The sequence below is a fragment of the Platalea leucorodia genome, assembly GCF_965183815.1.
Source record: "Platalea leucorodia genome assembly, chromosome: 8".
Classification (NCBI taxonomy): Eukaryota; Metazoa; Chordata; class Aves; order Pelecaniformes; family Threskiornithidae; genus Platalea; species Platalea leucorodia.
Window position 1 is genome coordinate 40,280,429 of NC_138830.1, and position 26,516 is coordinate 40,306,944.

The window sequence follows — 26,516 nt, forward strand, 5'->3', positions numbered from 1 at the left end:
CATCTTGTATTCTACAAACATGACTTCCCAAAACCAGCTGCATTGTGCAATATTTCCTGGACCATTATCTACAAAATGTGTCGTCATTCATTTGACAGTCATTGCCTGGAGAAAATAGTGGGAATATTATTAATGGGCTTCAGCATTTTATTATCTACATGGTAGGCTTGCTTCAGCACAGGAAAGCTGTCAATGAGCACATAACGTGCTGTTTGATGTGACACTGGGAAAAGGTTAGGTGGTTCCCACATTAGAGCAGTCGTTTCTGTTAGCGCACTAGTACTCAGTTTTATGGTGTATTGAAAGAAGCCACTTGGGAGGCAGATTTTGTCTTTAGAGAAACGACTGATAATAACATGTTGGCATATGGAAAGCAAAAAGTCTTAATTACATAATATACAAACAAGAACACACAGGAAAATTTAGAGGTCAAACACTTAGCTGTTACAATTTGCCAAAGTCCAGTTAACTACTGAGGAGGCAAAAAAGTACTGGAACATTAAGGAAAATGCATCCCTTGGTGACTTATCTCTGATATTTAAAACTAACCTCTGTCACGCACATTTTCTTGCATTTCTTCATAAGTGACATTTATTAAGGCAGCAGTGGTAGGTGGGACAATACTAAGACCAGAATACTGCTTCCTGAAAATTTCCCAAACCTGATTCTTTTCTATTGCTCATATCTTTAACAGTGTTTTCCAACTTTTTCAAGGTTTTTTGCAAGATTTTGGGAGAGGGGAAATACACTCAGGTTTATACTTTTGTTTCTTCTGCAAGGCATACTGGGTGCTCAGCTAAAATAAACCTTGCCGTTTTCAAAGTCACTTTATACTATACAGACTGCTGGAAATCAAATGCTGTCAGTTGCAATGTCAGCAAGTTTTGAGAGAATGGACCCACAAACGAGTCAGCTAGAGTAGAAAATTGGTATGTCTGACCGAGAATTAAACTTAATCCAGTGTTTGAATGTATGAAAAGAGTCGTAAGTGAAGATAAATCAGTACCTCGCCAGACTTTCTTTCTCTTGTTTTCATGAACCATGTAATCTAACAGTTTTGAATTGTACAGATAGGTTTTTTGAGAGCAAAACTGAGGCACAAACATCTTGTGGATTAGGTATGGAATACAGAGTCTGAAGAGCTAGATTTTCAGTCAGGAAAGATTTCACAATCTTTAGTCTTAGGGACCTTTTCACTATATCTTGATTTTGCATTTTTCTTTTTAAAAATGTCACATGGTCAAATTTAGAAGTTAATAGAATCTGTCCAGAAGTAGATGGAGAATAGGCTGGTATCATCTATGTCAATGTGTGTACCACTGTATAAATTTAATGTTTACCTGATCTCCTAATTGTTTCTGTTATTGCTACTGTATGTCACTTCTAAACATGGCTCACAGAACCTATTGCAAATAGCATCTGATAATATAATTCCCACTCAGATAGCCCAGAAAACTAAAACCTGATGAAAAAAGAAACCACATGGAATAAGAATTATTAACTTCTTGCTTCTTTCTTTCACCAGTATTAATTACACTAAAGCAAAATATTTTATATTTAGTAAAAGTGAAAATAGCTTTAGAGAAGTCTGAAGACTAAACTGACTTTCATTATTCCATAGTTTACACATGTTCAAAGATGCATGATTCTCTATCTCTTTTGCATAACTAGAAGAAAGTACGTGGACAAAAGTAGAGAGAAGAAATCCTATGCAGAGAGATGTTGGTTCAGAGATGCACGGAATGCCTAAATTCTCTTCTGAAGTAGCCACCTTCGAGCACCTGTTCTGACTGGGGAAAAGATGGATACATGCATGCACACCTCAAGTGTGTGCAAATTCTGGTATAAACACCTGGCCATTAGAGCCCAGCACTCAAGCTAATTTTAGATGCCTCAGCCAAATTTATATAAACAAAAATCCTTAAAAATAGAACTTTGATGAGGTTGGGGGTTTTTAATAAACATTCCAGATCTCTGCCCATATTTGTTCTCAGGGAAGACACGATGTAAAATAAAACAGAGATAAACCTTTTAAATACATTTTGAAAAATTACAGATAAATACCAATAAGCGTCTCTAGCAGTTAGATCTTCAATATGGTCACCTTTGGAACTAAAATACAATATTTCTTATTTCATAATAGAGAAGGGACAGCACAAACAAGGAAGAGCAAAGCAATAGCAAATGCTCTCTCTTTTTGTTTTGTTTGTTTGGTTTGGTTTTTGGGTAGTTTTTTATTTTTTTAGCAAAAAGGAAAACTAGATTATGAGTGACTTGAGGAGAAAAGTCATGTAATATATCCAGAACAGAAGATGCCATTTCTTCCTATTAAAGCAAAGAGTAACTTGCAATCTAGGGAAATAGTTGTGCATGTAATCACCTAATCTGGCAACACAGTAATAATTCAGATTAGAAAGATTTTATCTTATAAAACTGTGGTTTTGTATGTCCTTGAACAGTCCAACTTCAGAGTGAGAGTTTATATCTCTCATGGTAAACTTGAGCTGTGCTGCAGGTGTTTTAGTTTATCACTGAAAGGAAATGACTTTTTTTACACCTAATTTAAACTGAAGCTATTCACAGTTTAAAATGTTCGGTAACAGTGACCTCTGTAATGACTAACACATTGCAGGTGGTCTGATAGCAGGCCAGTGGTTAATGTTTGCTATCGAGAGAGACAGAATTAAATGTCCACCCCAGAGTTGTTTTCTTCCATTTATAGTATGAACACAACAGCTGGCACAAATGTAAGCCACAATTAAAGGGCTTCTGAAAAGTTGTGATCTGTTTAGTTCCTGCAATAGGAGAACTTTCCTGTTGGCATCTATTAAAAATTTGTCATTAAATTTGAAAGCAGAAATCCTAGTAAATATTTGCAACCTAAATCTCCGTATTAGACTTCTGATACTTAGGTTCCAGCCTTGCAGTCCCTGCTCAGTCCTTCAGGCAAAACTCCTATTTGTTCTGTAGTTACATGGTTGGGATCAATGAGCGTTTTGTCTTAGAGGGCTTGAAGGGCTTTATCAGACCTAAGAAAGCTCCAACAAAGCTCTTAGCTTTCACAAGTAACTAACTGAGAAGGCAGTTCAGTGTTCCTCTAACACCATATAAAGCAAAACTGGTGAGCCCGAAGCTTTCATTTTTGCTTATTTTCATTTTGACAAAAATTGAACATCTTTACTGTGCAGCTGCTGTGCAGCTTTTCCAGATGTGTATCTGGGCCAGTCATAACCATTGTCAAATGTCACCTTGGTTTAAAATTCTATTTCTTTGTAATGCTTACTCAATTCTAGTATTGCATAAACAGAGCTGATCCTGAATCCCTTTCATATAGTGCAATTAGGGAGTCTAACATAATTCTGGGAGCACAAAAGTACTTGGTAAAAATGGGTGAGAAATTCAGGTACTGTTGACGACAGTTTTCTACTCAGAAACAATTCTGCTTTTCTGCTATTTGCCTTGGAGTGACATGAGTTGTTACATGAAGAAAGAACCTCTGAAAGTAAAAACGAATCTGCTTCACAAAAGATAATAGCCTTCATATCTCAGAAAATGTTTCTTCAGGAGTTTTCTTCAGCATGAATTAAAAACAACCATATTTTCATAGAAGACAAGATAACGGACCACAACAGTTGAGGAGATATGATATATAAACAGAAGTGGTTCTGAAAAGTATTTTTCAAATTCTTTGATGTGTTACATACTACAACAAGCCTTTTATGAAATGTCCAGGATTAGGATTTATCAGCACTTTGTGAACTAGTCCTTAAAGAAAAATAGTGATCTTACTAATAGGATGCCTGGATAGGACCCATTTCACTGCTTTGGTAACTATGCACAGATGAGAATCAAGGCCACTCTGTAGTGTTATGTGAAATACATCAGCTGACGTTACTTTTTGACGCATGAATGAATGTAGACAAAAAAACTCCACAGTATGAGCAGTAGATAAAGTAAACTGAATGCTAATTGGACAAAGGATTAGATTTATGTGTAGAGCCATAAGAGTAATCTGTTTTGGTCAGACTGAAAAACTGAGGTGAAAATTGGATATACCAACCACTCAAGAGACTTTTAATATCTATTTAATTATTCAGCCATTACCACTTTGGAATGACATATAATCTGGTTTTTAGGTTTCTCTTCTGGGAAGAGGGAAATTCACATTCACATGCTGTCAGGCAGAGGGTGGGATTGAACTTGTGTTTCCTGCCTCCTAAAAGGGTGCCATCCTCTGCTATATCACTTTCTGCTAGATGTTACCCTGGAAGTTCTGCTAGGTCTTATAAGAGCTTTCTGAAAATGAAATATTTCTTTCAGATCTTTCTCATACTGAATGAAGTAGACCTTTTTCTCTTATCTCAGTTTGTGCAGTAAATTTTCAGCTGAACCAAAACAGGCTCTTTGTACAGCTGTGTGAACAAATGGTTTCTCTTGTAATCTTTCCTAACTCTCCCTCCTATACACATTCAAGACCTAAAAGAAAAGCAATATGAGATGTGTATGATTAATATATGTTTTATTTATTATCTGAGGATAGATCCAAAGCCTAATACAGTTATTAGAAAGAATTGCATTAATATCAGGCCTATATTCATAGCAGGTTTTCATTGTCAGATCTTTATTCTTTAATTAAAAATAATTAGTTTGCCAAAGTCTTTTGATATCTATACTGGTTCAAAACTATTCAAGTTGGTATGGTTTCTCTCTAGGAATGACAGTGCGGAATGGCCATCTTCTTTATATATTTTATAAGTCAATAGAATTATTTATACTTATAATTCCTTTAAGATTCTTTCATGTTTAAAATATCAGACCTATACAAAATTATAGAGAGAAATATGTAGATTTATCAGTAAAAAATTCCATCATTATTCTTTTCATAAGCTATACTTTATATGGTACTCATATAAATAATATATTTGTGTCTTTTGTGGCTGTGTTACATAAATAACACACAAAATGAATATTTAGTCCTAACCCACCTACATTTATATCTTTAACACTAAGAATTTCCATTTGCAGTTAAAGTCTGTATATATATTAGCAAGGCCCTTTATTGTCTTGAAATTAAAGCTTTTGAAGTTTCTTCCTCTCCGAGACACAAAAGAAAGCATATAGTTGACATCAAAGTGGAGACATACTGCTGACTAGTAATTATGGTAGCTTAACGTTGCCCAGTCCCCACCCATTTACAAGCCTGCCTTTACTTTCCTCAGCATGTACTTATTTTGATCAACACCTTTAGAAATAACTGGACAGCCCAGCTACTTATAAAGTTTCTGCAAAATTTGGTTGGAAAACAAAATATTGTTTTAATAATTTATTCGTTATATATCATTTTGGCTTTTTTAAAACCTCATTTAATTACTCTAAGTAAGTTGTAACTGTGAGCTGGGTGTTGCCAGATGTGAAACCAGACACAAGGGTGAGATTTTACAATTTAAGCACAGCTGCTTAAGACAAAATCTGTTTTAGGACACAAGAGATGGATTTAAAATACTGCATTTATATTAAAAATAGCAGGGAATCATACACAGGACAGCTAAAGGTCTTCTTGGCAAACTTATTAACTTCAAGTGAATCCATCCAATCAAAATCTAAAAAAGGCTTCAAAACCCATCAAATAACATTTGCCATCAGTTTTTTCCCCCCATCCACCAAAGCAAACATACAAATGCAAAGCACTGCTCTGTTTTCAAATTAAAGCCTTGATTTTTCTAATGTGTGTATTAGTAAGGTGAGCGCTGCAACCAAGGATGAAATGCCTCTGTGTCTTGGAACAGCTTTAAACTTCTCTAAGTACCAGGATGAGGAACTCAAAAGAAGTTTATTTATCTTGGGCATTTGAATTTTACAGCTTAAGAGAGAATAACTTTAGAAAGCCAGGGGAGGGGGGGAAGGGGCAGGGGGAGCAGGGTCCTCCCCATTCTTGCATATTCTACTGCATTGGCCAAATTGTTGATATGCTTAGCAGAGCATGTAAGGTAGTGCAGACCAGCTGAAATAACTCTGCATGTCTTCTGCATGCTGACCTCTGTACCGTGTGCGTATGAGGAGAAAGAAGGAGCAGCACAACATTTATATCAATATTTTAACAAGAGATGTGTGGGATTGGAAAAACCTACCTAGTGAGTAAGCCTTATTTTTCCATAACTAAAACCAAAACAAAAATAAGTTTGAGGTACTTTCATTATAAAGTGTGTTCAAATTACAAAGCTATAACAGTTTTACTAGCTTAACCCAAATCTTGTGAGTACCGTGTTTGCCCTCACTGTATTCCATCTTATGTTTAGGTGACAGGTACGCAACACTTTGAAGAGACATATTTTCTTTCCTTCTGATACCACCCTAAACCCAACAGTAAGTCCCAACAAGAACAAGACAATGGAGCCACAACAAAAAAGTAGAATCTTCCATCTAGCTTGATTCTTTATTTTGCCTCACTTTACAAAAATGGTAGATAAAAATGAACTTTTCCTACTGTTTCTCCGAAGTTGCTCTCTATCTGCCACTTGATGCTGATCTTGTAGCAGCTAATTGTAACCAGCAGTCCCTGATTCCCCTGTCTTCTTACCAGGTCACTGCAACATTCATAGAATCACTGAATGGTTTGGGTTGGAAGGGACCTTAAAGATCATTTGGTTCCAACCCCCCTGCCATGGGCAGGGACACCTTCCACTAGATCAGGTTGCTCAAAGCCCCATCCAGCCTGGCCTTGAACACTTCCAGGGATGGGGCAGCCACAGCTTCTCTGGGCAACCTGTTCCAGTGACTCACCGCCCTCATAGGGAAGAATTTTTTCTTTATATCTAACCTAAACCTACCCTCTTTCAGTTGAAAGCCATTACCCTTTGTCCTATCACTACATGCGCTTGTAAAGAGTCCCTCTCCAGCTTTCTTGTAGGCCCCCTTCTGGTACTGGAAGGCTGCTGTAAGATCTCCCCGCAGCCTTCTCTTCTCCAGGCTGAACAACCCCATCTCTCTCAGCCTGTCCTCATAGGAGAGGTGCTCCAGCCCTCTGACCATCTTCGTGGCCCTCCTCTGGACTCACTCCACCAGGGCCATGTCCTTCTTATGTTGGGGGCCCCAGAGCTGAACTCAGTCTCACGAGAGCGGAGTAGAGGGGGAGAATCACCTCCCTTAACCTGCTGGTCCTGCTTCTTTTGATGCAGCCCAGGATACAGTTGGCTTTCTGGGCTGCAAGCGCACATTGCCGAGTCATGTTGAGCTTCTCATCAACCGACGCCCTCAAGTCCTTCTCCTCAGGGCTGCCCTCAATCCATTCTCTGCCCAGCCTGTATTTGTGCTTGGGATTGCCCCGACCCATGTGCAGGACCTTGCACTTTGCCTTGCTGAACTTTTTTTGAAGTGTTTTTTGCTAAACAGGAAAACATTTCTCCAACAAAAGTCTGTAAATATTTTTCTCAGTAGTGCTATCAAGCAATATTTAACTTGGTACTGAGGTCATTCAGAAGAGATCAAATGTGATAATGCTGAGTTTTTAGCTGTCAACATAACTTTCTGGCATTTCCATAGAGTTTTCAAACATAGAAGCATAGAGGAGTTTTTCTTGTCAAGGCATGCTCCTAATTTCCATCACTATTAATAGGTATTGTACAGTCTTATCAGGGACATTATAGACCTCCCAAGTGTTCTATAGTGACTTAACTCTCTTTCACATTTTTATTGATTATCTGTGCCAGATAACAATATACACAAATCTGTGATTTGATCAAGAGATCCTGATGAAGCTCATAAATTTTCAAAATGAAACCTAAGTGTTTCCAAACCTGGTGATGGAACTGCAGAGTAATGTGGGCAATGAGTGTGTTTATCACTGTATAAAACAACAGCTAGTCTTTTGTCTCTGCTTGCTCTGTCTCCTCATTACATTTTATCACTTCTTCTCTGTTTCTTTCTCATTTATTTTCTGTTGGTGTTTTTTTTTGCTTTTCCTTTCATTATGACATTAATTTTCTGTATGGGTCTTCTTGCCAGTAACAATAGTTACTCTGAAGTGTTGTGTGTTGTTTATAAAAGTCAAGTAGCCAGTAGAGTAAAGCATTTATAAACTTCTCCAACAATCATTATTTACACAATTCTTATCAGGATGTCATCCATTCTATTTATTTACTGGTCTACCCATTATTGTCATCATGTTGATTTAAAAAAATATAAAACCCACCTTTTATTCTGATTTCTTAAGAAGTAAGGAATTACTGGAGTAATGCAAATGTAAATGTTCTGCTACTTTGATTAAGAAACATAGACTGATGGATGAGTTCTAAAGAACAGCTCTTTGAACTTCTCAACTGAGTGATGAGACAGGGGCATCTTTCTACCCCAGCCTCCATTTGAAAATATTAGCATCTCTTTTATTAAATGGCAATGTTTGGTGTTTTCCTTGCTAAGTATTACCAACATGTAGGATGGACCTTCTTCAGTGTTATTGCCATATGCAGTTCACCTTAGAACCACCTTATTTTATTCTCATTAAAAGCAATTAAATATATATGTAATGTTCACTCTTCCCCAGTAGTGTTACTAGGCTCCAACATTTACTTACCAAATCTCAGCTTTAACATGAGAAATTACGCTATTGATGCGATACAGAACATTATCTGACTTTATAATAAATCTGTCAGAATTGCTTGGATTTCTATTTAGAATAGCATTTAGACTTTTCAATTCAAGTCTCTGTGGCTATTTGTCTTTATCTGCCCATATATGTTTGTGGTTTTTTTGTTAAAGGGTCTCTCTTCCAAAGTACTGCGCAGTACTACATAACTACTCTGACTACCTGGTGTAAGGAAAAGGGAACAGGAACCTGCCAATGGTCAGTCACTTTGCCTCTCAACACATTTGAAGATATTACACACTTCCTTCAAATAGTGAGGTGAAATTGGACTGCTGACAATAATATAACAGTTTATAATGGCTTTATTCTTGAAAATAAGTCTATTGCTAATTTTGAATGTGTCAGAACAAAACTCTGTTCTCCAAGCTTCATATAAAATGTCCGCTGACATTGAAGATATTCTGTGCTACTCAGAACCCTAATTCACTGTGTGTATTAGGATGTCAAATTCCTCTCACATGACTGCCTCAAAAGAACAGACTGATTATGTGGGAAGTCATTGTTGAGTAGCAAAAAGTTTTTGTGATACAACATGAATGCTTGTTATTTCTAGCCAGTTAAGGAAACTAAAATCCTAGTATTTTCTTTTCATTCCCACTTAGAATAGTAACTTGCCATGCAGAGTCCACTGCTAATTAAAAATATCAGGACTGTTAGCACCGAAGACTAGCTAAGTAATTTGTCTTAGTAACAGCTCATCCAAACCAGAAGCAAGAAGAGGGAACAATTTTAAAATTAATTGCCTCAGATTATGCATGTCAATCTTATGATGAATAGATGGTACTGAATTCCATGAAATAATTTAGTACATAAGAGTCTATTAGCTAGTTAGAAACCATGACCCCATTTAACAGTTATGGACCACCATAGCATCTAATCTATATTAGTTGATTTGTATACCCTTTATGATCTGAACCAGATCTCATAACATCAAAAATCATAGCTATCACATTGAATTATAACCCATTAAGAATGCAGGACTGGCAAAATCAGATACGTTTGTCACAAGAGTGAGCTCTGCTAGCATATTTACTCTACACTGAAACAGATTCTGCCCGTTGCGTTTAAAAAAAAAAACAAAACAAGAATCCATCCCCAAGTGCTTTTAAAATCTCTTTAGTAGTGGAATATCAGTAGATAGCTTCTGTCATTCTGTGCATATTTTTTTGCCCACAAAATTTAGATCAGCATATCATTTTAAACTGTCTCCTGCTTCTAAATCCCACAGCAACTGTAGTTACCTGTGATGGAAGAAGAGAACTATTGATTCTACATAATAATATGGTAGAAAAAAGAAATAGATCCCTGAACTTACTCTATTTTTGCTTGTTAAAAAAAAGAGCCAATGGTTCTTCAACACAAAGTATGATGGGAATACATGACATACTTACAGAAGTTAATCGCAGAGCTTTAATTTAGCAAAGCATGTCTTAAAACTATTATAATTATGTATGACACTTATATTAATGTATCTCATGCTTTATTCCAGAGCCTTAGCTTTTTGGAGATATAAACTGAAAGATATCAGCATAGTTTATTTTGGTATTGTAATAGGTAATATGATTCCTTCTGATGAGGTGTAACTCTATTACCTAAATATGCCAGGCTAAATGTCAACATTTAACAGTTCCACTGCCTTCTTTTTGCACAGGAAAATCTAGTAATAACTTCTTTCCTTTTCCCAATGGCTTCTAATACTTGTCCAGATTGGGAATTTAATTAGCAAAACTGATATCACAGAGGCTGTTGATTTTTTTTTTTAAAAATTTCAATCCTACAAATCCTGATGTAAGTTCCTAACTAGATGCAGAATGCAAAATTGTATTCACTTCCACATAAAGTTAAATATATCGAAGTTCTCTCAGCTATCAATTTAAAGATAACAATAAAATTAAGCTGTCACAGAATTTGTAGTATCTTGGACCTAAGTGACATGGGGCTTTACCAGCTCTCCTGTAGCTTCATAGGTGTGTATATAAAATAGCCTAGAAATTGAACCTGCAAGTTTTACTTGAAGAAATTTTTCTTGTTTAGTACACATATGCTGTTTTTTTTCAGAGAATAGTGCATATTTAGTAGGTAAATACAAATACAATGTATTTGTATTTGGACAAAATGTATTTGTATTTGGACAAAAATGTGCATCTGAATGAAGAAGTAGAGATGAATATGAAAACTGACCTAGGAGTGAATTAATATGATCATTCATAATTTTAACTATGTATATGGAAAATAGCAATCTCTAAAGACACCATCATCAGATATTCCCATATGAAATATGTATTTGAATGTATGCATACAATTTCAGTCTATGTTCTTTTTACAACAGGTTTTATGAAACTTGCAAGCAAGGAAGTTTAGCTCTCTATATGCTGTTTAGTATGGACACATCCACAGAGTAAGCTGCCTTTCTATATATAGGGATACTTTCCTGCTCCTCTCAGAAAAGCAGGCAGAATGTTGTAACAGCCTTGGAGTCCCCTTCTAGTGTCCTTTGCATGTAGAGCTATGACAACATATGTTCAGGATTCAATTTCAGTATACAGGGACTAGATTTGCACTTCTTTCATAATTTTTTTTCATGTTATAAAACTTCATATCCTTCTGGTAATGTGTTGATTTACGATATGGTTGCCTGTAAGATAGATCTGGAAAATACAGATGGAGGAAGGCATGTATATAATTGCAGGGAGGGGCATATATAGCTAATATTCTTTGATATTCTAGGGCATACCCACACCCAGTAAAGATTGAACAGGTGTGACAAGTGTTTTTGCTTTTAGCAATAGATAACTTGAAATCCCTGATACAAAGTAACCCTTTCCAATAATTCTGTAAGTGATCGGGAATGAAATGTGCTGAAATTATCACCAGAGCCTAATCACTTAGTCCCAAGTTTAATGAAGTATTTAGGGCCAAACTTCCCATTAATTTAAATGGGAAATCAATGGGAAGTCAGGAGCCTAAATGCTTTGTTGAATCAGGGCCTCCAGGCTCAATTGAGATTCCCATAGTGATCACTGGGAAGACTTCCATTAAAGCTCTGGATTGTATTAATCATTTCCATATCTGTCTGTTGGTACCTACCTGGTTCATTTACAACATTTATTTTGTGGGTTTTATTAGGAGCTAAAACTGATACTTTCAAAGCATCTAAGATACAGTTAGACAAATACTAGAACTTTGAGTAGGATTTAAAATATTTTCTGAAATCTTTCTAGCGCCTACCTGCATTTCCAAGTACGTATCTACAGCAAAGGCTAGCACTAGTGATTAAAATACCCCAATCCCAAATTATACTTTCTCTCCTTTCCACCTCAAAACCGTTATTTTAGAATTTCTATCTTGAATGCAACCCAGAATTTGAAGAATTATTGCAATAATTTTTCCTACTACTGTGCGTGGTATCAATCAAAGCCATTTAGAAAATTGGCCCGGTTTGTGAACCTTTCTAATGGAATATTTTTAAGATGTTGAAGAATCTGGAAAAAAATGGCAGATTTCAAGTTTTTCACTAACTAGAAAATCTGATCGATAGAGATAGATGAATAATTATTTCTAAATAATATCTCCTGGTTTGTTACTTTAATCCGACTAAGTAATTATTCAGTTTTCTCTTACAGTATTCCCCAGCTTGTACTAACTGGCTTCACTTAAATAATTCACTGCGGGCCAAAGCTTGATTGCACTGAAGTCAATGGCAAAAATCCCATTTTCTCCAGTGACAACAGCATTTAACCCTGAGGAACTGACCTTAAGGTTAATTAAATGTTTGAGAAAACCTGAGGTGATTTATAGTTTCATGCTGAAAGCAAGAAAAATTCACAGTTTTGTTAGGTTTTGATGTAAAACAAGATAAAATCTAGTGCTCTCAAGCTGAGTTTCACTTTCAGTTTTTATTTTCTTTTAAAATCTGAAACTCAGAGAAACTCAGGTTAAGTGAAGTGCATTATGTGGATTTCACCCAGATTTTTTTTTTTTTTTGTAACTCCTTAAGAAGTTGGACCCACAAAGTTTTGTACACCTTTGCTTCTGTGACCTCCTTCACACGTCTCTTCTAATAATCAGTCTTTTTATTACAAGTTTGTTTTCATGGTACTTTTTTACTGTAACTACTGCTAGCAGTGGCAGGTATACTTCCTCAATGTGCGTGTAAACAGTTATGAAAGAAGAAAAAAATAAAACCTTCTGTTTACACATTTCATGGAATGGACAGCATTAGTAAAGGAATGTTATATACTTGATTTGATTAATGAGTTTTGGGGAGATTATTTCTCAGCTTGATTCATGTGCTTAAGCACTGTAAAGCAATTTAGAATCTAATTGCAATGTTTTCCAGAATGTTACGCTGCTTACGTTATCCTTATGGAATACAGAAATTCAAATCCATACTCTACATATCTTTTTGATACACAGTAGCATGATTGATTTTACTAGAAGGTAACCAGATGACACATGCAAGTATGGTATTTGTTTAAAGATACTAAACTTTCTTCTGTGTATGTTGTTAAAAGTACCCAATACCAACATGTTATTAAACTGATTTCTCAAGGCTTGCTGTACAGTTCTGCTATTTAATAAAAGCAGAGAAAGATTTTTCCACTGTAGTTGCATATAGAATATTAAAGATTAGACTGCATATAAAAATAATGGTAATTTTTCCTTTTGATTTTGTCAGCTAGTATCCACTCAGACAGAAGTTGGCTATGTATATCTATTTGAGAGTGGAAAATGTACTGCTATTATGCAGAGTCTATAGGTATGAAGGAGAATTAAGGGAAGTATTTATCAGCAGCTATACAAAAGAACATAAGCGCTGAAATCGGCGGAAGCTGTATAAGCAAAGAGATCAAACTGAATGGAAGCTGTGGTGTTGAATTGAAAGTCATGTGCACAGAGTTCAAGACTTTATAACTTCCCTGATTGCATGAAGAGGCTTTTTCATAAGAAAAAGAAACAGAAAGCACCTAAAACAGCTCACCAAGTTGCATGACTCAGCTGATCTAATACTAAGATGATCTTTGTCTTCAGAGCAAAATGCTGAGAACAGGAGAAAGGGTGTTCAAGAATTGCTTGAACATCTCAGTTTTCTGAAGCGCTCTGTTGATTACCCATGCTCTAACACCACTGCTGCGTTCTTTGTATTTGATAAAATGGTCTGGATTTTTCCTTTTTTTTTTTTTCTCTGTGTCTGTGACCAGGAGTTAGCAGAATGAAATCATGACCACAGACCCCAAAATGGATGAAAGGAAGACCTTAACAATGAGCTTGAGTAAAGTAACAAGAACAAGAGAAGAGGTAATGAGCTCTTACCTTTTAGCGCATTGCTTTATCTCTTGTTCCTGGGTATCTACATCTGGCTGGTATTTTAAATATTTCCTCTTTCCTCCTGCAGGACATTTTACATGTTCTCTTCTTTCAGTTTGCCTTGAATTATTGACCTTTAATTAAAAAAAAAAAAAAAAAAAGTTGCAAGAGGAACTTTCTGAAACCTAGACATTTAGAGAGAAATCTACTGTCAGTGTCCCTGATGATGCAGAACTGAGACCCAAGTTATTAGAGTAAAACCTGCTTTTTACAGAGAAAATAGCTTTTTTGACTGTATGTTCACTGTTTAAACTTGGATTAGGCTAATTTAAGGTCACAACATCTCTCAATGTCATGAGTTTCTCTTTTCTCTGTTCTTACTTGGGGCTGACAGCGGATGCTTTGGCCTACTGTAGATTCCATGTCTGTTTTCAGAAATGCCCTCTGACCTTCAGCATCCTGGCTATTTTTAGGGTCAGTGTGCACTAATATCTAAAGTCTTATTTTTCATGCTTGTGTTGTACTAATTGTCGTGTATATGTTAGCTTTGTCAGAATGGCTTAAGAGGAAGTGCTAAAAGTAAGGAGCTGACCACTGGCAAAGAATGACCTTTAAAAAGGAAAGTACAGCTTGATAGGAGTGAAGTATCAAAATTACCTCCTTCATTTACAATCTGCTGAAAGCCAACACTTTTTTGCTTTTTGAAAACGTTATCAAAGGATTGTTTTTCTCTGTTTTATTCTCTACTGTAAGCATAGATACTGCAGACAATCTAGAACAGTGAGGAGGCTGTAAGATAGATTTTACTTCACTGAAGACAAATCATTGTTGGTATTTTGGGATACTATATATTGTATTATGCATTGTGGAAAAGAGGATGCCTCAGTAAGACACAGCACAGTGATCAACACCAATCATCATCACCAGTAATCACCACAAAACCAGGCAAAATATAGAAGAGGAAGAATACTTTTGCTTGGATTCTTGATAATTGAAGTTTCATTACTGAGCCTCTTAAAATTTACTCTCCCTGGAGAACTGTAATTATCTAAATGCTCTGTACTACTTGTCTTCCTTTCTCCTGAATTTTTTCCCAGTTGTTACATGACACTAAAAACTTGACTCACAGATTGAAATCCATGAATTCCAAAGAATCGGGAATCTATCTATGTATTATTAGGTATTTATAAGCTAACAGTAAACATTTTATGTGTATTTGGAGATTAGGAAAAGAGAAGGAATGCCCCAGGTTCCATCTAGTTATAATCCGCATACAGAAGGCTACATTTGATATACATAAAGTTGTAGTAGATGTGTCTGAATATAGAACTGGGCAACAGATTTCACGTTATTTTACACTCGTTTCTCGAGAAAAGTGAAAAAACACACTGAACCATCTTTGCACCTATAAAAAGACATGGGGGGATCATTGATAAGGTTCCAGGTGTCCACTGCTAATGAATTAGGGAACAATTAACACTGAATTAGGGAACAAACTTGTCAAGTTTTTTTTTTTTCAGTTTACGCAATGTTGCAAATTATTGTGTTTCTTAGCCACTTTGAGAAAAATAATTATGAGAAAATGAAGAGAGAGACAAGTATTTTAAAAGACGATTCAGTAGCATAAGTCCCAAGTACTTTAAAAGAGGATTCAGTAGAGTAAGTCCCTAGTCTATATTGTACCCACTGGTGATATTAGAAAACATCTAAACCAGAATGGAACATTGATGAGATTTTTGGCCTTGGATAACTTAGGGATTATTTGAAAATCCTGTTATGGGAACCTTTCTACTTGCTCTGAGTCAATTGCAGGTTTAAGTTGCAGCTGTTCAACAGAAGAGTCTGAAATATTCAATTCTTAAGAGTTTGCAGAAGAACATTCCAGCTTCTGTCTATTGCTCAGGAAGTTCATAATTCATATGATTTTTTTGTAAACATTTTTGGAACATATATAAAATTTGAGTGTATCAAAGGTTTTGTTGGTACTTTTCTATTTTTTTTTTTTTTTTTGAGGAACATGACTATGAGCTTTGAAATTGTCGCTTTTGATGAATAATGAAAACGTTCCCATGTTATTCATCATTGAACCACAAGTACTGCTGCAGGTTTTGCTGCTGTTGTATAGTCCTGGAAATGATCAGATCATAGCTGATCAGGCAGCTAAATCTTTGGGTTGGATATGATCTTACACAGCGAAAGCACTAAATCCAGGAAAACCTGACTTTTTCTTTCTGATTCATATTTAAAGCTGTGGAGTGTGATCAAAACCTGCACAGATTTTGACTCTCAGTACTGAACAGTGAGTTAAAAATCTGCCAATTTTGTTGGCAGATGGGGAACCCCCCCCCCCATTTGGGGGTACTGCGATCAAGTGGTTTTTTAACTGGTGCAGCACATCTTTATTTACAACTGTTATGTACTCAGCACAACTTGTAAAGTGTGTTTTTTCTAAAACTTTCCATGTGATACAGCTCTATATATTATATTACACTTATAAAATCCCACCAAACCCTTATGAATTAAAAGATAATTAGTGGTTCAAAACACATAAGACATTAGGCCAGAAGTGTCAAAAATGTCATGAAAGGCCATAAATCATAGTATACTTGCATTGATCCCTTATATAGTTAGTTTTTAAATCATCTCTTTAACACCTTGTAAATGTACAAACAACTGTGAACCCAAGGGAAACTTTAATATGTTTTTCATACATATTTTAATTTCATCTCAAAGTACTGGCTGCATAAAAATTAAGTCAGACTCACAAAAACTCATTGATTTCCTCTGGATAAAACCCATCTGTCCAAACTAATTTAGAACCTTTTTGAAGCTGTAAAGTTAGTCATGCAACACTGAGGTCATTATGGACATCCTGTACTGTAGGAACTCTAGTGTAATTTTAAGAAGGTAATTTTGTTATATTTACTGTATTTAAATACAGTGCTACTTTTAAGGAACAAAAGCCTTACTGTGTAACTGTATTGAAAGTAAACCAGAAGCTGTGAAAAGTGAGATCTGTTCTTTTCCTTGTGATTAATGCACCTTTCTGCCAAAATTGAAACTTCTTAACTGAGCTCATTTAATACAAAGTAAACGAATTCTGCTCTTTGGATTTGATCCGCTGGCTAAGCTCTATAGATAAGGGTCTAACAGTGAATAGCTTTCATTCTAAACAAAGGATGTTTTGATAGAAAGGTCAGAGCTAAGGTCTTTTATATTGTGATAACAGGAAAGGGAAATGACATATTAATGGCAATTCATGCCATGGTGGTCTGCTGAACATGGTGGATCCAAAAGGAAAAAAAAAGTCTGCAGTGCTATTTTTTTAAGGACATCAGTTTTTAATTGGTCTTATTTTGAATGACAATTTCTTTCATTACAGTTGGCAAGACAGAGATGCCAAAATGTACAACACTTCTACCATAGGGAAGATTGAAAAAAATTGTGCGTATTGATCTGGATTCTGCCCTCGAACATTTTGCTGCCAACCAGAATATTAAGCAGGCTTGGCCCCTGTGAGTCACACTTGTAACAAATGGTGATCTGTAGCTAATTTTTATAATGCGATAGACTTTAATTACATGCTGAATCACTTGAATAGGGCAAATAAGTTTAAATTAAGAAGTTCTCACTGTGGCTCAGGACACGTACAACATGTTGTGTGCTTTATGTGCAGTGTTTGTGATTTTGGGAACAGAATTTGTCATAGCAGAAGCTTCATAGCTTCTGAAATAGAAAGCACAGGGAGTTTTAAAACATTTCTGCACATTAAAAATAAAAGCTGTTGTGCAGTTGCAGGACTAATTCTAGCACAGAAGTCTTTATTCTGAGATAAACAAAATGATGTGATTAGGCTAGGCAGTCACTTCAGTGAAGATACTAAAAACAGTTATTCCACTCCCCTTCCCAACCTCCCACCCCCTCCCCTTGGTGCAGGCTGCTTTATCTAGAGCCAGCTGATGTTATCTATAATGCCAGCAGCTTCTTACATATCCACATTGAGTCGAACAATTTCATGACATAGTATGATATTGTAGATTCCCGTGTTACCTAATGAAGTCTGCATTGAATAGTATTTCTTTTATGCTTAGTAGAGTATCAACACAGAAAACAGCAGGATCAAGTATTCAAGAAGCAGTGTAGGATGACAGCAGAATAGTACATTTTTCTTGTTCATGTCTCTCATCTCCAAAGAGAAAACTTCCCCTTGCCTGTTTCCCGCCATTCTCCCTTGAGATGCATTCCTCAGTAGTCAGCCACTTTGCATGTCAGGCAGCAACTGCTGAGTTGGCGATGTTAGCAAAAGATGCTACCCCTTGCTACTATATCCAAGCACTGTAAGCTGCACTCACCTTTTCTAAACTACCACAGCACAAATAATGCCATTATATTTGCTTGGAAAGGCCTGTCAAGCACTTTGATGACAGATAATTCTGAAGAGCATCACATAGGAAAGACACCAGAGACCAAACAACCCCCGCCACACTCATGTCTGCTATTTTAATGACCTCGCACCCCTGGACAGAAGATTAGAACCGATCTCATTACTTGCAAAGTGGAATATTGCATGCCACCTCTCTGGAAAATCTTTGAGAATACACAAGTCCACCTTAGAAATGCTTTGTCATGCCATCTGGGAGCAGCTCTGGGAAAGTGTTCTTTAAAAAAAAATAAAAAAAATCAGCTGCACACAACTGATTTAAGCTCCAGCAGAGAGAAGTGCAGGAACTCTAAAAATGTTGCTTACTCAGGAGAGAAGCTGTGTGCTAAGCCATGTAGTGTGAACATAGTTACACATCTGATGTGCACGCTAGATTGATATAACCCAGCTATTAGGCAAGAAGCAATAGGAATGCAAATAATTAAATCCTCCTTTCAGTACATCAGTATATCCCTTTGTCCAGTGTCTATTCCCTTGTCTTAGCGTGACCCAGCTGGGTGGCTGTACTGTTCCTGCAGGGAGTGAAAATATAGGACCTAGAACCAATAGCTTTTCCTGAATCTTGATGGAATCCCAACTCAAGCTCTAGTCATGATGAACCTCCTCTCCACATCTCCTGTCTTCCCAGTTAATAATTCTCAGAGATCTCAAATAGCAGGCACTACTATCTGTTCACACAATTTGCCAGCTATCCTGCTCAGAAAAAAAAAAATCTGCTTAAAAATTATATTCCCTAGTATCATTCTACTATATTTCCTACTATTCGCCCCTAGTACCTGGTGTCTCCCTCAGTCTTTCTTCTTATACCCTACAGTGGTGTGAAAAACTTATTTCAAATGGTTCTTACTTGGGTAGCCAAACACTGTTATTTTACTGAAGTGTGATTGTAACACAAATGTTTATCTTTTTACTCAGTGACACTAAATGATATCTGAAAAAATAAGGTATCAGCTAACATTTTGTTTTAGAGAAAGCTTTTAAATGAAGAACAGTCTGGATACTAGAGAAGTATATGCAAGTGAATAAATGGGATATCACTTTGAATTTTGTTAAGTTATAAAATAATAAACAGCTCTTTATGAGATAGTTAAATTTTGTCAGGTTTTAATCTAGTCATGGAACAAAAACAGTTTCCCATTTTGTAGTTTGTTACCAAGTAGTAGTAATTTCTTTCAAAATCAGATTTCTTCCTTTTAATAGGTAGCTATTTAAGCACCATAGGAACAAGGCAGTAGTGTTTTCTAAAATGTTTTAGGAGTCCTCTGGATTTTTTTCAGCTCTCATTACAGATATATAATTTAGCTCCTGCATCTGACCAATCGTGCTACAAAAAAATAAACCTGATATGCAAAGTTTTTACCAGTGCCAAAGTTCATGAAAATAAATGAAAATGCATTTATTTATTTGCTACTTAAAAAAATTAATAGACCAGTATACTCAGTAAACATGATTTGAGATATGACTTGATTGTGAAATAACTTCTTGAATAACTGCCGCAATTACAAATGATTGTGTGGTTGTAGGTGACACCAAAGACAAGATAGTTGTGGAAGTCAGTGTGTATGTGCACATAGCACTTCTTTTATAACTGTATTCTAGAAGACGGAATAGGCATCTTTTGAAACTACACTGCTCTTGACTGAGCTACTAATTGTACAAGACTGATTTGGATCAATATGCTTAAATGATGGACAATTTGTTCTTCCATGGTTCCCACTTCATTCTGTAAACTGGGAAGAGAGCAAGCAGAGCTCAAGGGATATGTAAGTAATATTGTGCTACATAGAAGGGTGAATTTAATCCTCTGAGCTGACCCTGTCACTTAGAGGTAGCATTGCAATCTTTACTCATCAAATCACTTTGCAAGTACAAACTAAGTAGGATTTTCTTTAGCAGTCTTTTCCACTAGCAAAAATTCCACTCTTAAACTTTTTCTTAATCTTAAAAAAAAAAAAAATAATCCAGTGGTAAAATTAATAATGAAGGAGTAATGTGCTTGTGGAAAATATGTCAAGAAATGCCAACATTTTTACTGAATGGTGAAAAAAAGGTGAATTCATTTACTCCATCTTATTTTTCCTGCTATCATAGTTTTTATAGCACTCTCAAAAGTTCCTGCCTTATGCTGTCCTCTTCATTGTTTCTTTGTCTCTAGCTTTGAGGGGATAGTTCATCATAAAAAAGGGGAACACATTGGAACAATAAAAATGTTCCTTATATTCTTCAAAAAGAGTCATGTTATGCAAGGTCCTCTTGAAAAATGCATCCGTCACACTCTGTGAAACATTTTATTTGACCTCTGTTTTCATATCTCATAGTCCTAATGTCTCCCAAGACATAACTGTGATATAAGAAGGTACTACTGTCTCTGTTATAGTGAGGGGAAATTGAAGTACAAAGTGGCTATGTGAATTGGCGAAATCACAGAAGAGGCCTATGGGGGAGCAGGAAATTGAATATCAGCCTTGTAGCTAAACCAGCATGTCAGCCTTCTCTTTGAAAAGAATAAATGATCCTGGAACTACTGAATGGTTATTGAAATCAATATGCAAGAAATAAAAAATAGATGTTTGTTAGTTTTTGCAATATTTTTGCCCCGAGCCAAGGTTTATATTTCAAATTTCAAAACTGATGTACTTTCAAATGACAAAAACAGGCAGATCTTCAAGGAGAAAAAGCAAAAGATATTAAAACTATGGAATTCTGAAGAAATCAATGTAAATCAGTCAGATACGTGATGGTGAAATATCTCATATATGGCATTTATATATTTATGTAATTTATATGTAATTTATACACACACACATTCTATTCTATAAGAGTTGTCCTCCCTCCATCACTTCTGACTTTATTGTTAAAGCCATTTTCTGTCAAGGCAAGATACATTACTAAAAGTGGACTTCAGATTTTTGTACAATGCCACGATGACAAAATACGCCTTCTCGGTCCATGTTAGTCAATACTTCAAGCATATCTTACATAAATTTATGTATTACTATTCATCACATAATTAATTTCTACTTTTGATTGATAGGATTATAACAATTGAAAAGTACCCAGGGTTTTTACAAACAGATTCAGTATCAAATATCTTCCCTGTTATAAATTACAAATGTACACACTTGCTAATATTGCATGTTCTTCAGGATCTTAATTTAACAACCTTATTTTAGTACATCATCGTTCTGAAATGCCAACACTGAAACAAAAATCAAGAGGCCAGAACATGGCATATTTCTGTACGACATTCAATGCTAGTCATTAGCTATGTCAAGGAGGTCTAGAGCTGTTATAATACTGAAGTTAGTGTTCTATACACTATGGCTTTCCTGACATTTTGCTCAGGTGTTCGCTACATATTGGAAACCATGATTACCAAATTGTTAAATTCAACATAAAGTTTAATGAATTAGAGAAATATACTTTACTAAGAATTCTATTTAACAGAGATGAGCCTATGTCCTAACAATAGTATTCAAGCTCAGAAGGAAAGAGAATTTAGTGGTAGGCAGCTTCTTACTATGAAATGGCTAAAAACAAAACAAAAGAAAAAACCCTCTACTTTTTCTTACCCTGGTTTTACTTTTGTGTCTAAAATCAGAAATACAGATAGATGAAATCTTAATGTCTTTGCAATGAAAATGTTTTGAAATTTTATTAGAATTTCATCTTCCTCTCTTCTTTGGGCCATTTCTCATGCAGTTCATTTCAGATAATGACAGCCCTATAGTGATCTTCTATTGACATTCAAAGAACTTTTTTCCATTGTCATGTCATTCAGTCCATCCATTTTTATGCTTCTGAGGATTTATTTACTAAAATCTAAAAAAATTAAGGCTCTTCAAAAGAATTTGCATTTTTCTGAATCACTTTGTTCTGTTCTCATGCATCTTCAGTTTTCAGACATTAATTTATGAGAAAATTTTACAATATGTTATGAGTTAAAGCTGTATATTGAGGATAAAATTTCCACCTGAGCAGAATCTTTTGAGTGTTGCAAAATACCAGTAACATTTGTAGCCACATTTATTTGATGTCAAGAAAAAGGAAGAAGGATTACAAGTTGGAATAATTAGTATTGGAAACTAATCTTCACATTGAACTCTAATGGAAATGAATGGGGGAGTTTTTGAGAGAGACTTTTAATCACCACTTTTATAAATAGTGAGCCTCTTATCACTGCCTCTTAAACCCTTCATTATTTTTTTCTTTTCAGACTTTTCCTTTTCTTTCAGACTTCAAACTGGTTCTTCTAGTCCTAACAACGGACAGTTTAAACACACAAATAAAATATAACATCTTTGAAAAAATAACTGGAAGGGAAAAGATGATACCTAGTACAATAGACATTAAACTCACTATAACCTTGAGAACAAAATTAGTATGTGCAATGGCCATCACCCCAGTTGAGTTACCAGTGAATGAACTAGTAATCCCTGCAGTTAAACTCATGACTTTCTAAAGAACTTTAGCTAAGTGCTATAAAAGATCGGTATCTTCTCTGACTTAGGCTTGTAAGGGATACATCAAAATTGCCTGAACCTTAGAGCTCAGTAAAAAGTTCAGTTCCATGATGAGCCACTTTGACAGAGGATAAGAAGAATATGATAGACCCTTGCTAATTTAAGTACCCTGAGAATATATCAAATGTGGATGAGTTAAAGTTCATATTAATGCACCCCAGTGGTAGCTATTTAAGTAGGTGTTATTCAGATATTCCATTCAATTATATTTTATCTTAAAAAGGTAACACATTTCTGATGCCAGAAACGTGGCATCATAACTGGTAATACATTGATCTATACAGAGTGAGAATTTAACACTAAAGGTTTAATGCCTTTAACACACAAACGAGGAAGTATCAGAGTGTTTAGAAATGTATGTAAATTTTGTGCTACCCAATTTTTAATCTACAAACATTTCAATTTACAGGAATACTTGCATCCTCCCATGTGTTAGAGGAATAGTTACTTTTTTTCTTCAGCGCCATTTATCTCATTGTAATAAAACAGTACTTCCTCTCCTAATGTTCAACATTGATATCATATCACTGGTAATAGAAGCTACTTCTGAAGTGTACGGAGGATCAGTATAATCGAAAATCAATGATCTAAACTGAGGCTGGTTGTTCTATAATGTGGTTTATGTAATTTGATAATGCCAATCCTAATGGAGTTAAATATAATCCATCGAAATTTCAGGATGCAAGAGTCAATAGGGAGTGCAATGCCTCACTTCCCAGCAATTACCACTTATTACGGGGGCAGTGCTTTTGCTTTGCTGTTCTGCTTGCCTCAATAAATAATATTTGGAGACCCTGCAGCTGCAGTCAATAGAGTACAGTTTTATTGTCGCAGCTTCATAGTCAGATCAATACCAACTCTTCTGAGACACAGGAGAGAACCACCACACGCCAATCTAATGAAACCATGTGTTTTTATGATTCTGAAATTATACATTTTATTCATTGCTCATGCTTAATGTCACTGTTGCTTTTAATAGGGCCCCTTTGACTAAACTTTTATGTGCCCTTCACATGACATTTATGCGTACAAAGAAAGGGAATTTGTGTTCTGAAAATGAGTTATAGTGAAACAAAATTGCAAACATTTCCTGATTTTTTTTCCTGATGTCGGCTTCAGTTACAAGATTTCCCTACGTTGCTGTTGCAGGGTTCGAGAATAAACTAGAAAATAACCAAAGTGTCTAGGTGGACCTCATGCTGCAGTTCAAAATACATTAAAGGACAATGTAAGCTTCACTCTCTCAGGAGTGTGATTCTGGGCCTCAGAACAAAAACTGGTTAAAAAATTTGATTATTTTTAAATATATCCGAAAAGATATCTGCATCTTTATGACATTTTACATGTGACAGCTTGCTCTGCAAACACTGGGCTCAGAGGTTGGCTAAGCAACTCTAAAAGAAGTTTAAACGATTTAAAGGAACAAGATCCATCAAAGAAAGCTGGGCTCAATTCAGGAAGTGCATTTAAGATGCAAGTTAAATTCTCTTGTGCAAACATCAGTAGTGATGTGAATAAGCATCAGGGAGTGTGAGCTGGTGTAAGAAGTTCTGACTTAAATCAGGGTGTTGCTTGTGAACTCATTCAAGAGTATGTGAATCTAAGTGGGACATAGACTTTCCGACTATGCTGTCTAAATAGATATAATAGTGATGGACAATGTTTACATTCTGAGATTTGCACAAACAAGACAAGTTTTCTTTTTACCAGCCTCCTTTTTATCCTGCTTTTCATCACAATCGTGTATAAGGTGCACAAAAAATGCATCAACAGCTCAAATCTAAGAAATCAAAGAGGTTCTGGAAGTATCAGAAGAAAACTACAGCCCTTCTAGGTTAATGACAAATACAACATATAAAAAGTCATTACAAAAGGAATGGTATAGAAAATGTCTTTACATTGCAGCTATTTTCTCTAACCTTTGCTTTTAAATTACATGACCATTTTCCAGGAAATACATTATATCATGGAAGCAATTTTCTTTATAATTATTTTTCATCTATTACTTATATTTTTTACATTTCATGCCAGTGATGATTCATCACAGGATTACAGAAATAAGGTGATCAGTCATTTCCATGGGCTTAACATAGACGTGCATTCAATGAATGCTTTGGGAACACCAAAAGCTCAATTTTTGCTGCTGGTAAAAATCCCACAAGATGTATATAGACACTGAAAGTCTGTTCGATGATTTAAAGTCAGGTAAAAAAGGTGAGGAAGGATTTCAACATTTTTTTAAAACAGAGACCCTCTTTCCAACACCTTCAGGAGGGAGTTTTCCTTTGCAGTAGCATAAATATTTATAACACTCACCACCACCTGCACAATCATCCCCATAAACTGATATGCTCTCATAACGACTAGTAATGAAACATGTTTTACACTACAAGCCTTTGGCAATGTGTCTGTGCAGTGCAGACATTATCAAAACAAGAGCACTAGCAAGCTTACTACTGTGGCACAGCTATTGGCTATTTTAAGGTGTTTTCTTTCCCAGACAGACATCTCACATGCACATATGTATGTATACAAAACTATAGGAAGCAGTGTTGCCTAGAAGCTAGGGCAGAGTCTTGGGATTCAGGTTCTAAATTTTTGGGAACTTTATCTTTTCATAATTCAAGTCACTACTTGTAAAATAGAATACTGATACCTGATTATTTTCTGTGCTTTGAAATTAATGAATGAAAAATGGCATGTATGAAATAAACTCTCTGTGAATAATGTATTTATATTTGTACATATCTAGGTTTTTAAATGACCAATTTGGAGTTGACAATATATAGTTACTGTAGAATAACTATGCTCATTCTCTTTGGGACACCTAGAATATCATAGTTACCAATGCAAAGTTAGTTAACTACTTCAGCAACTATTTGGGACAGCTAACAATTTTTAAGGCATCTAGAATAATTTTGAATTTCAATAATAATGTCAAAAGAGAAAAATGAAAATTAGTAAATTTCTTAACTTCATATCTTTCTAGAAGGTATCATTATTTAAAACCATGGCTAAGATCCAAAATTATCTTTACAACATATGAATGGTCTTTGTGGGTTTGTTGGTCATCATCCAGCTTTATGTAGTTTCAACATTTTTATAATGGAATAAGTAGGATAAAATTCCAGGTTTGCAATAAAATTTTGGCAGAACAGACATTCACCTTTATGTCCAACTGTAAAAATCTTCTCATTGTACATAAAAAATAAAAAGCAACTAGTTATGTACAATGAGAAAAGAATCTGGATAAAGACCATGAAATAATAAAAGTTCATCCAAAGCTCACTGAAGACAATAGAATTCTCTTCCACTGATTACAATGGGTATTGGATAGGATCCTAAATGGGAAAATTAAGGCCTTCATCCAGTGAAGCACTTAAACATGAGAGTAGTCTCACTTAAATCTTATTGAAAACCTCTTAGTTTTGATTTCAGCAGGATTACTTGTAGGGTGAGAAATGACTCAGTATGAGCAGGGATAACAGAATACAGGCTCTGGAGTCGTATACCTAGACCAGATCTTTGTGTCAAGGAATGCAGAGTCTGTATCCACATCTTTAAACAGTCATAGAGGCTACTTTAGCCTAGCTGAACTACAGTT